The 16,508-nt window shown below is 50.5% G+C and overlaps 1 protein-coding gene across 3 annotated transcripts in view; it reads left to right on the forward strand.

Moving 5' to 3' along the window:
- Positions 1–16,508, forward strand: part of MN1 (MN1 proto-oncogene, transcriptional regulator) — a 113,598-nt gene that overhangs the window by 42,219 nt on the left and 54,871 nt on the right. The gene's annotated exons all lie outside the window — the stretch shown is intronic.

Genomic DNA, 16,508 nt, shown 5'->3' on the forward strand with positions numbered 1-16,508 from the left:
CATCTCTGTTACTCAAATTTCAAACTCTTAATCCTTTCACATTCCTGCGAGTTTTCCAAGGAGTCCTTCAGGAGAAATGTCGTATGGTATTTTCCAAAGCAAAAAAAAAAAAAATGCGCAATAGCCCAGGCAATGTTCAAACACATCGTTTTCTGAACTGAAGAAACAACCTTCCGTATCTTTCATACTCGCAGGAAACACAGCAGCGGTGCTCACCCTCATGGATTTTTTTCCACTTGTTCAGCATGCGGTGAGGTGCAGGACGCTGCAGAGCGCTTGCAGCACGGCACTGCACTTTCTGGTGTGCAACGTAACGGGATGAGCCGTGCGTCTCCCGCACAGCCAGCGAGCTCTGCCCGCATCTCAGCAGCATTTTGCTATACAGAATTAGGTATCTAGTAACTCATACGTAATGCATCAAAACATAAACAAAGTACCAAGACATTGTATTCCATCCGATCCCTCCACATTTTTTTGTAACGTTGAAAGCACAAATGGAAAAATGAAACTGTTTTGAGAGCCATTTCACATCAGTTGAGGGAGAAAGCTTTGCTTAATTTTCAAACCATGCTTTTAGTATTCTCGAAGGGACAAAACAATGTATGGAAGGGAAGTGTAATCTGCTTTAAAGATGTGAGCTCACCTCTTGTTACGTTGGCTACGTATAGAGGTAGAAGACAGAAATTTGTTAACTTTGGCTATAAAGATCTATTTTGTTTTGAAACGTTCTTGTTTATTAAATCTGGTAATTATATGTTAGATACTTTGTAACTCTAGCTTTAAAAATAAATAACTTGCTTACTTTTTTTTGTGTATACAACCCTTCTGAGAAGTAAATCTTATAGTTTCCACAGCTTTTTGCTCCTTGCTGTGGAAGTAGTACGCATGTTTTTCCCCAACTTTCAGCTCAAAACCATTGAAATTATTCCAATTACTTTTTCAGTATTGGTGTTTTTTTAAGTTTGGACTTCTTTTTGATCCTGCGAGAGAAATATAAGCAGCGTTCCTGGCAGCTGTGCAATTCCTTCTTCGCCGTGGAAACCCACAGAGGATGAGACGTTCCCCTCTCCCTGTACAGCCACCAGTTCCCTGCAGGACCGGTGCCTGGTTTGGTGGCAGGGAGCTTCTGATGTTCCTCATTCCCACTGATGGCTCCCGACCCCTCTCCAGCCCATCCCCAGAGACGCTTGCGGGATGGTGATCCCATACGTTGAGGCCGTTAGGACCCTCTCAGCTGCTGGGTTATTTGAGATGTTCGGTGCAGCTTCAGTCTCAGCCGCTTTGCCCAAATGCTGTCTTGGGATTCCCCGGGCCATCCTGCTCGTCTCAGTGTGCCCTCTGTTGCAGCATTTGTCTTTCTCATCACCTGTGGCTCTGGAGCTTGTCTGGAGGGGACGGACCTTCCTGCAGCATGGCCGTGGCGGGAGCCACCTCGGTGCTGCCTGGCAGCTGGCCAGGCGGCAAGAGCGGCTGCTGGGGGGCTTCTCCCCGGAGCCTGCCCCTGCCAGCCTGCATAACACAGTGCTGCTCCTTTTATTGCCCTAGTTAGTCAATGCCCGAAAACTTTCCTCAGGTAAACTCTGCAGCATGGTGCCTGCTGGGCAGAGGTGGAAATAGAGGTGATGTCTGTTCTGAGCTGTCTTTCTGAGACATTGCCAGAGCTTATTAATGATAGCACAGAAAGTGGAGGTGACAAGACCTGAAGAAAATCATTTAGGTCATCTTTGGTTAATTAGTGCAGGATTGCTCCCTGTTCTCTAATTCCCATAGCTCTGACCAAAACAACTAAAATTGACAGAGCAGTGGGACGGTCTTAACCTTTTAGTTAAAAAAAATAAAAACAAGCAACAACAACCCTTTATCCCCAGCTGTAGAGTGGGGATAATGTTTGAAGCGATGGAAGAGGAAAAGAGCCCGCCAGCCGTACAGGCTGCGTTGGAATTACACCACCTTTTTTCCAGCACTTGCAGACAGTGGTGGGTTTGTGCATCTGCAGAGCCCAGGCGGGTGGGCGTGCAGGGAAGCTCCCAGCAGGACCCCAGTGGCCTCCGGTCCTGGGACGGTGCGTGGCGCGTGGGTGGGATGCGGGATGTGGGAACAGAGGCTCCTTCACGTTCTCACTTGGCCTCGGACGTGTAGTCACTGCAAGACCTGTAAGCCATTGCTTAGCCTCATTATTTGCTGTTATATCTTGCTTGTATCACCACCTGTAAAACTGGCACACGGGAAAAACTGTGAGCCCTGGTTAATGTTTGCTGTGTCCTTTTAGGGGCTAATGTTATTAATTCATAGACAAAGAAGCTGTTGAAATGTCACTCTAAATTTGATGTTAAAACATTAATTTCAGCTTCCTTCTCAAAGGAGGCTGAAAAGTTTGGTGTTATGAGGGCTCATGTCCTGCTGAAACATCCTCAAGGGTTTGTAATGCATCAGGGTTAACTGGTGGAGAATATTCAGTGCTGAGCTTCAGGAGGTGGGAACTTTTCTCAATTTCCTTTTATCCTCTGCAAAATGCCCCTCTCTCCCTTCCCCCTTTCTCTCCCCCCTCCCCTTTTCTCTTTATAAAGCTGGAATTCTTCCAGACTCTGCTCTGGGCTTGCAAGAAAACTTTACTGTGTAAATTTGCTCTTTGTGTTGGGAGTCCTTTGTTTAAACAGCATTGTGAGCTTGCTGGGGAGGGATGGAAAGAGGGGGAGCTGGGAGGAAGAATTTGAAAAGCCCTGACCCCTGATGAATAAAATCCAGCACATTAACACATTCTTCAATAAATTCATGATTGCAGATAAGGTGGGAGTCCCCAGGGCCGGGCTTTTCATTAACCCCCTGCTGGCTAACCCAAACAGACGGCAGTGTTTTGTTAGCGCGCTAGGACAAGCAGACCCCTTTTGTGGCGGAGGGGCCGAGTGCACATGGGGAGATCTCCTATAGGAAGCCAGGTTACAAAATGGGACTCTATTTCAGAACAAACTCCTTTTGGTTAGTTTGATGAGATTACAGAAGGGAAAAGGCTTTAACAAGGGGCTTATTGAAGCTAAGTAACTGTTCTGAATACAGTGAGGACCAGGGCAGAAAACATATGATTCCCAAGTAAATAGGCGCCTCTACAGTATGGCTAAAACAACAACGCTGGACATGCTCAGCGTGGCATGGGGGGACGCTTGGAGGCGTGAACACATGTGGGACTCCTGCGATAACCTGCGCACGGCACCAGGCGCGTGGCCCGGCACCACCGGCCAGGGCTGCCGCAGTGCCGACGCATCCCTTCGTGCCGCTTAGCATCCACGCGCTGCTGTGGGCCACAAAGCGGAGTTCGTTTGTTCCTTCGTTCATTCGTTCGCAATGGGCCATTTAACCTCTGGCAGACTCCGAGTTGTGAGGGTGCTGGTCCAACCCTGCGTGTTCACATGGCGGAGGGCTGGGAGGGCTTGCCGGTCCCCGCGCCGCCTCCTGCCCGCACAGGCCTTGGTGTCACCCGCAAGCACCATGTGGTGAGCCAGGCTGGCGTCCCTGCCCCTGCTGGAGGATGCTCAGGTCCCCTCTGCACTGCTGCTGGCAATCCTGCTTCCCCCCCAGGAGTGCTTGGGCAAGCTCATGGCCATTTGTTCCTGTGCTGGGATTACCCTTTTGCTTGAGTAACTGCTCTTCCTAGCATTCATCTACCCAATGCATTTGCACCGAAGAGCTGTGTCCCTTCTCAGCCATCGCTGTGGGGCATGAGATGAGCTGGGCTGTTAGCTCCTGCACACAGGCCAGCCCCGCACCCCTGTGCCCCGGCACCCCTCTTTGCACATGCTGTGGCCTCGAGGGCACCTCGAGAGCAGCTGCCTGGCTACGGCCAGCATCCCGGACAGCTGCACCGCACTCGGCAGCACGCTGGCATTGGAAAGAGGGGCTAGGACACATGTGCTATGTCCGCAGTATGTGTTGCACCTCTTGCAATGTTCTAGGCTTTGAAACCTTATTTGTTCTTCTCCTTCCCAAGTGGAAAGCCTACTCGGGAAATGTTTTGCTTTTGTGGAGACCTATTCCCAAAAATGCCTCCCTCCCATACTAGGAAGGTCTTTTGGGTTCTTTGTTAGAATATTTGCATTTTCAAATGGTCTGACTTCTGTGGCTTGTGCTCCCAAGCCTTGGTCTGCCCAGCAACTCAGAGTATCACTCAGCCCAAAGAAATGTATTTTGGGATGAAACCCAGAAAAATCATGAGTTTGTCTCAGGTTCCTGCTGCCTGCCAGTAATAATGCTGTGCTTTTTTCAGGCTGCCATTGCACGAGACTGCCCGTCTCCCTGAGAGGTAACATGCCTGGTGGTAGACTCCAAGACTTTCACAGAGCAGCTCATGCCCAAGTCAAGTGAATCCTGTCCTTCAGGAATAAAACCAGGTATTCTGAATGGGAACCTGGCATACCTGCACACAGAACCAGCTGCCCTCTGTTGCGCACCCCTCCTGTGGACGATGGCCACTTGCATGTCCGGCCGGCTGCTGGAGGCAGCACTTCTGCACGAGGGCTCTGCAGCGCTGAAGGCTGGAGGCCGCAGGCAGCATCAGCCCTGGCAACTCCTACCTTCTGACTTTGCAGACCTAGCCACCTTCTAATGCCGCTTTTTGGTGTGCAATTTCATTGACATATGACATATAATTTCAAAGTATTTCCTGTTGGTGCTAACAGAAGCATTTTGTTAATTTCCATGGAAAATAATTCCTCTCTTTTAGAGGAACTGAAGGTGTTCCAGACTGTGCTCCTGGCCCCATCGGCATTGCATCTCCTCTTGTAAATGCAAGGAAACACCACACACACACGGTTCAACCTTCCCAGGGAAAAGAGCAAGGAATGCGCTATCCCTTCCTGCAAGCTCCCTGCCCTGCTCACAGACAGGCCCACGTGTACGAGAGCTGTTCCTGCAGCTCCAGAGAAGCCAGCCTAGTTGTGGGGAGGACCGGCAGGATGGCAAGGCTACGTGGGGGCGTGAGCATTTTGGGTCAGGGAGAGCTTGGCTCCCTTTGTGTCATGGCGGGGCTGGGAGATGCTGGATGTGGATTGCGACAGTGCTCATGCCCCTGCATGTGCCTGGTAGAGCTCAGGCTTTGTGCTGTGCTCCTCACCGGCTTTGCTGGCAGCTCTGCAGCGATACAGGGGAAATAGTCAACGATTTAAGCCTGAAATCCCTTAGAAGCAAATACCATGTCTGCTGTGGCCTTCTCTCCCAGCACCACTAGTGAGCCAATGTGGCAGGGGCTGTTTTTCAGTCTGTTTTAAACTATTTAAATTTCCAAGGTTAATAAAGATAGAGAGATGTGTGTTATATTTGCAATTGAATCAAATTATCTCAGTTCATGGACCCTTAAGGTTCCTTATTCTTGATGCGGTGGGATTAGGAGTTGCCAGTTTCCCTAATTAACGGCTGATACCCTCAGTTCTGAGATCTCCCTGCATCTAGCACAACGCTCTGCACGGGTTTTGGCCTGAAATAACCCCAGTGGCTTGCGCTGTATGTGAATAACCTAAATGTGTTTGCCTTGTAAGCTTGATACACCTTATCAAGGCTCTTGCTTACAAGCCCTAGTGAAGGCAGCCCATTGTGTTGAGACATTACTGCTGCTTCAATGCAATTTAATATTTTACCACTGCTCCATCTCATTGACAAGAAGCACCTGGAAGAGGAAAAACCTGGCTGTTTGGGTACGTAGAAACAGCGGGCTCAGGCTCCAGCTGTGGGCATCTGTGAATTGCTGCCTGTTTACCTTGTGCCAGGCTGAGGGGCATTTCCTTCTGAATATCCCAAAAAGCCCTCTCCTGCCACTACCATCCTAGCAAAGGGAGCGGGTTTAATGTTTTGCACATGTGGCTCTGCGGGGCTGACATGTTTGACTGGAAGGAGCAGTCGCAGCTCCTTCCCATGGAAAATCCATCTGTTCCCCTGCATTCCCTGGTGCATGGGGTCTTGGTGCCGGGGCAGGGGCCATGGCAGAACGGGTATTATTTGCCGCGCACCTTGCTCGGCTGAGTGACGCTGTGCCGCACTGGAGGTGGTTAGGAGGAACCACTCAGGCTTGTTCCCCCCCTTTCTTTTCCTTCACTTATTATTTGAGACTTTGCTTTGTAAGAAAAGCCTATTTTTTACGTGTTAGGGCTGTTATTCATTCCCTTTGGCTGTGTTCATGCTCTGCAGAGAGCTGTGGAGCCCCTTGGAAAAGCCCTGAGGGCAGCCTGTGCTGGAGGGACAGGGCCCAGGTGCCGGGGCTGGGCTCGGCAGCGGGGGGCTGCAGAAAAGGTCTTTTCAGGGTGGAGGTCTGGGGATTAATCTGAAGGCAAGGGTTTTGTGGGTTTTTTTTCCCTCTGGAATAATTCAAGTTCAGCTCTTTTCAGACACTGGTAACCCTCCAGCATGACTGCAGAGGGATGGTTGTGAGACACTGGGAGTGTGCTTGCTGCTCCTCAGCCGGCCCCAGGACTGCCGAGCCCCGCCGAGCCAAAGGCGGGCGCTGGCTGCAGGAGTGCTGCCCATCCTGGGACGGCTGCATGGACTCCCAGCCTCGGCCCCAACCGCTGATGTCTGCTCATCTCAGCAGAATCTTGGTTTTGGGTTGGCCTCCCTCATGGACCGGCAACATGTGGAGGTGCTGGCAGCCTGTGGCATGGACTGGGGTGCTGTTCCTCTCCATCCTAAGCAGGCTGTTGTTGAATAGTCATTAACTGATGGTTACTGGCCCAGTTGCTGGCGGGTGGTCAGCCTGGGCACTGCTTCCCAGCTTGCTGGTCCATCCACATGTGGCTGTAGCAGGTCTGCCATCCACATGGCCGGCACATCCCCAGGGAGGGCATCCCATGCCCTCTGCAGCCGGGGCCTGGCAGCTCAGAAGTAACACATGGCCAGGGGACTGCACAAGTAGCTGCTGGCCTGACAATGAAGGCATTTTATCTTAATTTGAGCTGTTAAGAAGTATCCCTTTTTCTGTGATTTATGGTGCAAAGATCAGTCCAGGAGACCCATGCAGGTCCAGCACAGCTCACAGGGAGCGTTCTCGGTCCGACCCCGGCGGGGCCGTTACAGCCCGTAACGGGGGTGGCTCGGCCTTTCAGCACTTTAAAGGCTGTTTGTGTATGATAGGCTGATGCGTATCAAATGCAATCCAGCTTCCCACTGTCTGCTCTGTCAGCCCCCTGATGTTGGCCTTTGACAGATAAAGCACCCCCTCCCCGAATTTCTGATTTCACACTGATGCACAAACATTCTTTGGCAATTTGAGCCCATTGTATTAAAGTAGTTAAATTCCTTAAGCATGTGCCTCTGAGAATACAGTGGTGATATTCATTACAGAAATATCAGTGTGGTGGCAGTGCTGGCTATCTGGCCATGTTAGAAGACCCATAGCAGTGATGGTTCCATTGGACTTTGAGCCAGCAGGAAAGCTCCTGCAGGCTGCAGATGTGCGCACGCCATGAGTGCACAGAACTGAGGACGCTGCTGCACGTACTGAAACACACTGACATCCTTCGCTGTCTGTAGCACTGCTGCAGTGTGCACATCCATGCCTTCTAGGGGGGCTCCTCATCCTTCATGTGTCTGAAGAAGCAATACTTGCATAGCCCAAGGACTTCGGGGGGTGGACTGGCCGCTGTGGCAGTGTGTGTGGGGGGAAGCGTTAAACCGTCTTTCTTGCAAAGTGCCTTTGCCTTTATGTTGGACCTCAGAGAAAGCACTCTGGCCATCCTAATTTCAGCACATTGTGGGACTTGGCTACCTGGTCTGGAAGCCTGTTTCCGCACCCAAGAGTGCCTACTGGGTCCAGGAGCAGCCTGCGAATCAGGGAAAAAGATCCCAGGAAGGGAAGCAGCTTTGGCAAATCCAAGAATTTAATTGTTCTTTGCTAAGTGGGAGACTGGAGGGGGGCACCACTGCTGGGATCTGTTACAGTTCTGCATCTGATCTGCTGGCCCTTGCCTCAGAAACTACCCCGTGTGATGTAGTCACTTGTGAGTTAAGATTTAGTTTCAAATGTCTTAAGTTATTATTGATGCTTGAAAAGGTTACATCTGCAACTCATTTTCTATGTCACTGACGTTCTTTTCTGACAAATAATTTCAGAAATATGCAGCAAAATGTTTTGGCCCACAAATGCTGCAGCTCACCAAGTGTGCCGACCACATCTTTACACATTTTGTAAGAAAAAGCTTAACTCCTCATGTGCTCTCACAGCTCTGCCTGCTTCAGCAAGGCACAAGGGTGATACGAAGCACTTGCTGCTGACCAGACCTTGCTGCTAATGCAGTGCCCGCATGGGTGACGTGAGGCACAGTGGAGCAGAGGGTGCAGGGGCAGGAGCACTGCCTCCTCCACCACTCTCTGTTGGGTCTGGCATGGGTTGGGGCTGTGGAAGGCTGGCCAAGTCCTTCTCTCCAGCGCTTGATGCACAATGGAAACCCAAGGGAAGAAAACAGGTAGGTGACCTGCTCTAGTGACAGCCACAGCTTTGGTCCTAGAGAAACATGGTTTGGGAAAGGAATACTCTTGGGTGCCAGTTGACATCCAGGCTTTAAAGTGCAGATGTTACGTGGTGTCAAGACCTGGAAGAATTTTGGACATCACGCAAGCAACAAAATCTGAGAGAGAGAATTGGATCATTTTGCTGGGATAGTCAGACACTCTGTTTGCTGCTGCGTCCCAGTGCACTGCCTGTGGCTGTGGCTGGGCTGCTTGGTTACTTGGATCACAGGCATGCTCCTGGCAGCTGTACAACAGCAGAGAGAAGTGCTTTCACTGGGCTTCCCAGCTGCTGTCACAACGTGGTAATGATTTCAGGGAGACATAATCCAGATTGTTTGAATGAGAAAGCAATAAGTGACCTGGGCTTTCTGGTTAATGCCCAGGTGTATGAAGGGGAAATAATAGAGAGTTGCCTCCTAGGAATCATCATCAAAGCCAAGCATCAGTCATGTAATTTGCTTTGGAAGGTGGAACTTGTCTGTTTATTTACCAAGCACTGCTGATGTCCAAGATAACATTTATATCAGATGGGAGCTTTTAAAGTGCTGCTCAGACAGGGCTGCTGACCTTCTTCTGGTCTTATTAAATGTTATACATTTGACACACTCTCTTCTGTTATCTAAAGTACCAGCCCAGTTGAGAAAGGTGGCTGCTGTAGTGAGCTGGGTGAGGTTAGATGTCATCTGAGTGTCTCTGCTTGATGTGCCTTTGCAGGCAGAGCTCAGCGGGAACTTTGCTATTGGGATGAAAGCCGTAGCTTAACCTATGGGCGGTTTGAAATAACTTCATTGTAGAGTGGTATCCAGAGTGAAGATGGGACTCCACAGGAACGCTTCCCTTTCCCCAGCTTGCCTTTGTTGTTGCTACTTTGGTGAATATTAAGAGGGGTTGCTGACCCTTGCAAGCCCGCGACCTCTGTATCTGAAAGGCTGGTGGAAGAGAGCCTTCTTCTCAACCTTGCCCCAGCGCTCGCCTTTCTTTGCCAGCGTGACACTATGGAAATGCAAGCTATGGAAATGCACCTTCAGAGCTGCCACCCTTGGAGCAGATCTGGTGCGCTCCCACCATGTGTGGCTGACCGCTCTGCTTTGCATCCCTCAGGCAGGGTCACGCCTTCTCCGAGAAGGGAATCAGCAGGCAGTCTGGCTCACATCCTGCAAGTAAGACCTGGTGGATCATGTGGCTGATAAGAAGGTCTGAAGACTGCAGAGCAAACCTATCTGGGAAGAATGTGGGAGGCACACAGCTAAAGGCTGCACGTTCATCTAAGGAAATTGCATACGAAAGTCTGCAGTGACTCACCTAAACGGCTTCTCTGTGCAGCAGCGTTGCTGTGTGCCGTTACACTCTGCGTGCACAGGCTGCCTGTCCATCACTTGCCATCTTAATGCCTGGTTTTTCCATCATAAAGGATAATACCTAGAATATCATTCATTAGTTTTGGAGAAGGCAAAGTGTGGGACCAGCTTTTAATTTTACAAATCTTCCTGTTTCAGGAGCCGTGGCACCCTATGTGTATGTTTGGAGCTGCAGGTTCTCATTTCCCTGAGGTAGTTCTTGCTGATGTTGGGCAAGCTGCAGCGAGGGTACAACACAGCACCCAGCCTGATTCTCACTCAGTGTGCAATTAGGCACAGCACCTTTCCTCCCGCAGATGTGGGAATTTGTTCCTTCCAGGAGCAGGACACTTGGGAGGGAATTTGATTAATTCAGTGGAAAGGTTCTGGTTCACTGCACAAGGAGGAAAGGGTTGTGTAACTAGATCCTGCAAAATCCACTCATGCCATGAAAGTTACCATAATGGGCCTTGGCTGTATTATGAGACCCAGTGAGAATAAAGCTGGTTTTTTTTTCCTTTGCATTGGTTGGTACCTGCTCCCACCACAACTTTTTCCTGCAGGTCTGGTGAGCCTAATCATTTGGAGTGAGCTATGTCTAACAGTTAGGGCTAAATTTATGGCGTGCATAGGTTTACCAGACAGTAGGCAGACAGTTAGGTGTGAAATCCTCTCACTGCTTGCTTTTTTTTCTATTTTCACATGCAGGTTGAAGTTCCCCACAGAAATTAGTCTCAGGAACGCTGACGGTATCTGAGGGGAAGTGCATCCAACAACCCCGGGGAGCACAGGGCACCCAGCCCTGAGGTCCAGGCTCACGGCACGCCCAGGCTTGCTCACGTACATGCTGTGTCACACCGTGGATGCAGCAATCCTTGTGCCTGGGGCCAGCTGCAGCCAGGGCTGTCCACATCAGCCCTCCCTCGTCCCTATGCAAACCATCCGCAATTAGCTCTGTTGTGCAGTCCAGGCTAGGTTTTGCTTATGCACATTGAAACAACAGCTGGCTCCTAGATGACTCTGGAGAGTGGTCCCTTCATTAGTGACTGGCCCATCGTCATGGAGCAGCATGTGGAGAAGCCATCCTTACCTGGAAGATGGCCAGAGTTCATCAACATTAAGCACTGTTGCACATATTTGCCTTGTTCTTGATGTGTTGGTGCAAGTTTTTATCCTGTAAATTTGGGGGCCCTGTGCTGGGGAAAGTTATAATGGCAGCTGATAACTTTTATTAATTGTGTAAATAACTTTTTTTCCCCTCTGACGTACGAGTATCAAGTAATTGTATTGTTTATTGCATTTAATGGGGCATTAATCAACAGCCCTGGAGGAGCCAGTGCACTCCCTACGGGCTATGCATTCCGCTTATTATCTTAATTCCAGGTATGGTGCTAATTATCATAATAATAAGCATCTGGAAGCATCCAGTTTCTGTGACACCCATCCTCACAAGCTGTAGCCTCACAGGAAGAATTTGAAATTGTATCCTTTGATTCCCTTCTTCCCATGCACTGCGGCAGGAGCTCCCATTGCTGTTCCTTTATGAAGCTAAACTTACAGGCTACAACCTAACTTACTCTTTAAGACCAACCTCTTAGAAAGACCAGAAGAACAAATTGTAATGCCACAGCACTGCCTCTGCCAGCCTGAGCTTGTGGGATTGATCTGGGGGCAAAATGGACAATTTGTTTGAAATTGAGCTTTGAACCCTGCCTTGCTTTCCCCTCATATTTTGTGCCCATCATCTGTGCCACCTTGCAGTGTTTAAGGAAGGAGCAGAAAGCTGAAGGGTTTTACCTCAATGTGACAGGATTTTGCTGTCATATATGGTATAGGGATTGCTTGTTCCAAACTTTCAAATTGCAAAGAGCAATGACCTTCTAGGTGATCACTCGTGACTTTTCAATCTAAAGGCATCCGTATGCTGCACAGAAAGTAACTGGTCCAGTCTTCCAAAATGCCTGTTTTGAACCAGGAATTTTCCATTTGGAAAGCAGGACAATGCAGGTATGGAGAGAGGGACGGCTTCTGAGCTGCAAAGTGCCTTCAGGAGAAGGAGGGATCAGAGCTGGGTATTTCCCAGAACCAGGCACTGGTGTCTTGTATCAGAGACAGACTGTCCTGCAAACACCATGGGAAAGGCAATGAACAGTGGAGCACATCTTTTGCCCCTCCATCCCTGCTGTTCTCGGCACTAATGAAGCAGTAAGGTGCAAGTTTGACGTACCTTGTCATCAATAGCCAGTGCAATCTAAGACATTTACTGATATGCCTTTGCAGAAGATGCAGAGATGGAAGCTCTGGCTCCAAACCCTCTGCTTTAACAGTTAATTATTTCTTTTCATGTTTTATGAGAAGGTGCCCAGTAAGGCAAGACAACAACTTTAAAAATCGGATCTCTTTTGGTTAACACAGCTGACTTGAGACCCCAAAGTCATTTTCACGGCTCTGAGAAAGCATAACCTAAAGGTAGATGGTAATATAATGATAGCAGTCTGTCTCTTTCATCTGTGTTTTGAATGCTTTTCTTAATGACAGTAAATATTTGTCCTTCATCTAACAGAGGTTTCTTTTCTTAAAAACTCCTAGCATACTGGATTACTGTAATTTAGTTCTTGTATTTGTATTTTACACTTGTATTTTTTCCATCTTACTTTTGTTCTCACTCTGCAGTGCTGAGAGTTTGACATTGTACCATCTTCTTTTCATGTGGAATCGTGTCTGCAGAGTGGAAATGCACCTCCTGTTCTTGCAGCTCAAGCTGTGAGATATTTTTGCAGAGAGGAAGGCATGTCATGAACAGTCTTTCACGAAGTCCCTGCCCCATCAGGTCTTGAGATTCTTTGAACTTCTCTCCCTTTGGGGATCTGTGCTTTGCTGCCTAAGAACTGTCAGAGGATGTTACTGTTTTCCTCTGTTTGGTGAGGATGTTCCCTAAGATGTTTTTCCCATTAATCCAGCTGCATTAGGAAGTGCAGTGCAAGGCTCACACTGCTTTAGTGAATCTGGTCTTGGTGTTGGAGCCCTCATGATGGACAGTAATGAGATGCTGAATGGATTTGTAATGAAAACCCAACTGGCTGAGTGTGCAGGGTAGCAGTATAGTGGCTGCTGTAATCTTTCTGCTTTGCAAATATGTTAGCAGCCATGAGGATTTTTTAATGTTTCATGAAATTTAGGAAAGTTTTATTTCTGAAATCTTGCAAAACATCTCCCAGGCTTCCTCCTGTACAGTATCTGTCAGCCTTTTGGGATCAGTTGATATTAATTTGAGACACTTGGGAATTCGTTTGAATATTATGGTGCTGAACACAGTCTGTATGTCCAGACGTTTACTGTGTAAATTCTCCTTTGTGAAATCACAGGTGTTTCTGTCTGCCTTATCTGTCTTCTTAGAGTATGGCGTTTAGTGGATGCCCATAAGATAAATGTGCTAACGAAAGGGTATGAATTTTCAAGGAGAAGGTGGTGGGGTTGAATTCCTCTTCTAGGCTGTTCTGTTGTCACTGCCCTCACCATAGCCTCACATTCTCTAGAGATGTCAGAGTTTCATCTGAGATGGATTTAGTTTTCCAGTACTCTTGGCTCTAAGAGCTGCTCCACATGCTTCCCTTTCCAGAGTCCTCATTCAGCTGAGCTTTGGATGCTCCTGTGTCAGATGAAGAAGGTGTGCTTCTCGGTGTTACAGACAGCGAGGGTCTCGCACTTGGCTGGCTATTGCCATGGATGCCATTTCCATGGAGGTCTGAGCCTGGTTATGGCCTGAGTACCCCACTGCGGCAGGTCCGTGGCCCAGAGCCCTCCTGGCGCCTCTCCCCTGCCTCCTGCTGTGCTCAGCAGGGTCTCCTGGCCAGCACGTCGAGTTCGCTCTTGGAGAAGCAGGCTTGGCACAGACCGGCTGGGCACCTTTGGGCGCCCGTTGCCTGTCGGTTGCCTGTCAAGGGCTGCTGCAGCCGCCTCTCAGAGCCGCACGCCCAGGGCACGGCACCAGCAGCTGCCCGGGGACTGAGGGGGGCTGGAGGGGCGGGCAGGGGCGTGGGGGGGCTCGGTGGTGACCGCGGGGACCCTGCCCTTTGCTCCCGAGGGTCAGCCCGTGGCGGCGGACGACAAAGCCTTTGCAGGGCCGCGTTACTGACAGCGCAGCGCTCGCCACGGCCCGGCGGGCAGCGTCCAGGTCGCCCGCTGCTGTGCGAAGGGGGCCCTGGGGCATCCCGCCCTGACTGGGCACGCACGGCGGGGGCCGGCGCTGCGGGGCCTCCTGCCACCGAGGGAGCCCCAGCGCTGAGGTCCCCGCCCCGGCCCCGGCCCCGGCCCCGGCCCCGGCTCCGCTCCCTCCGCCCCCGGCCCGACGGGCGCCGCCGCTTCAGGCTCGAGCCTGGGCCCGAGAGAGCGGCCGCACCGGGGAGGTGGGAGGGGGCTTCTGGGCGGCCATTGGCTGCACGCTGGCCAATCACGGATGGCCCCGCCCCCGGCAGGTATATAAAGCCCAGCGCTCCCTCGCCCCGTTCGTGCTTCGGCGTCGTGCCGCTCCTCGGCTGCAGGCCGCGGCCCCCGGCCGGGGAGGGGGCTTCTGGGCGAGGCCGCGGCACAGGCGCCCGCACAGGTAAGCGCTTGCTGCGGTTCCCCTGTCGGAGCACATGGGCCAGCGGCAGGCTGTGTCAGGAGGGCGTGGGTCTGCTGGGCTGGGTGGCACAGGTGTGTGTGACAGGTTGGGGTCGATGCTGCTTGATCAAGAGACATTAAGGTGTTAAGGTCAGGTCCTGCAGGTGGCTTCTGCTGGGCTGTTGCCCTCTGGCAGGCTGTGGGCAGTGTGGTGTGGGCAAAGGGCTGCTGGCAAAGGCAGTGGGGAGGATGGATGCTGGCTCCTCAGTCTGCAGTGCTCTGGTAATTGCTATTGGAGGGAGCTGCAGGTGCAGTGGTGTGGGAGGAACAGGTTCAGAGGGTCCTTAGGCTCACAAGTCCAGTGTGTGCTGCCGTGGGTCTGTAGTTCCCACTGACAAACTGCACCAAGTCTATGTGGAAAAAAGGTGCAAAGATGACATTCTGCTCTGGAATATTGTTGCTCCAGTTGCTGGAAGCTTCCTGCTGATCTCTAGCCTGGGTTTATTCCTGGCCTGCTTCTCCTTCTGTGTTCCCATGACAGTTTCCCATCCCTTCAGTTTCCATAAGGCTTCTTTCTCCCAGTGGTTTTCTTTTTCTGTACTGTCAGTGAAGCATCCAAACACACTTATTTTTGAGACTGGGCAATGTTAGCATCTCTCATGGGGTTGGTTCTGCAGTGCTTTGTCAATCCTAGTTGCTTTGCCCCTGTTCTGGTTGGGCTCATCTTTCCCAGGTTGGGGTGAGTTATCCTCTGGTGTTTTGCAAGCTTTGTTACCTGCAGCTGTAAGTAGATGCAGAAATATTAAAAAAAATTTTTTTGAAAGAGGTGCAGGCAAATTTCTGTACAGCTAGTGAAGGGAGGAGCAATCCTCTGTAGGTGTTCATCAGTGCAACATGCTCTGCCCTGGCATGTTCCTGTAGCCATCCCTGGCATAAGATGTGTGGGAGAGCCCCTGCATTGCTTTAGTCTTCACTGGCCTGAGATGGTCGCTGTGGCTAGCAGCTGCCGGTCGGGGACCTGGTGTGAGCCACGTGGCAGTGCTCGCCCTCCCTTGACCTGCTGGCGATGCTTTGCCTAATGCAGCTGGGACACCGCTGGCCACCTTTGCTGCAGGGGTGCAGTGCTGGTCTAGTGGTGCAGCTATGGGGACCTTCACTGCTGTGGCTGAGTGGCTTCCAGGTTCTGAGCTGCAGGTGCTGGGGGATGGAGCAGGTGAGCAGACCCTCTCAGGAGGGTGTGACATTTCCAGTATGCACATGAGTGTTTTGGAGGAGGGCAATTAAAATGTCTTGATAGATTTCTTGCTTGGATGTAATATCAATTGTATCCTCAGAGTAAGAGGATTTGTGATCTGCGGGTGGGCTGTGCTCAGAACCACTGTTCATTTCCCCTTGTTGTTGATGGTCTAAATGAGCTTTCTGGCTGTAATGAGATCGATGTGTACAAGGGTTTGATAGAGCTAATCACAAAGAATGACTTTTCCTACCAGAGCAAACGACATGAAAATGAGTGTTAGATTTTAGGGCTGACTTCAGCTCCTGCCAGGTGTGGGTGAGAGCTGGGTGCTCGTGGATCCGCAGCCCTGGTATCATGTGGAGCTGTGACTGGCATGAAGCGGAGCAAGGGCAGTGCTGACCTTGGCCATGCAGCCCATCTGCCTGCTCCAGGGGTGCTGCTGTGTCCCCAGAGGGTCACGGGGGGATTGCAGTGGGGGTTTCCCTAGTTGAGGAATGAGGAAACTTCCCTCCCAATTTCAAATTAAACTTTGACCCTTTTCTGAACAACTAATTAGAATTTCCCTGGTATTCCCAGGCTACCTGTGTGCACTGTGTATTTAAAGTGATGTTTTCTGTGGTATTTTTCTCAATAAGATAATGGAAAATGCTGCTTCTACCTCAGTCAGGTTAGCTTCGTGCTTGTGGGAAGATCATTAATTCCAAGCTATAGCCACAACTAAAACATATATTGCCTCTTAGACCTCCGCTTCATTGCCCAGATAAAAAATGGCACGTGCAGACTTTCTTCCAGTGAGACTTATGGCAGGAGAGTGCAGTGCTGAGGTGAGGTGGACCTGCAGCTTG

The sequence above is a fragment of the Nipponia nippon genome, unplaced genomic scaffold (assembly GCF_047370975.1).
Source record: "Nipponia nippon isolate SJK-2023a ecotype South Korea unplaced genomic scaffold, ASM4737097v1 scaffold_18, whole genome shotgun sequence".
Classification (NCBI taxonomy): Eukaryota; Metazoa; Chordata; class Aves; order Pelecaniformes; family Threskiornithidae; genus Nipponia; species Nipponia nippon.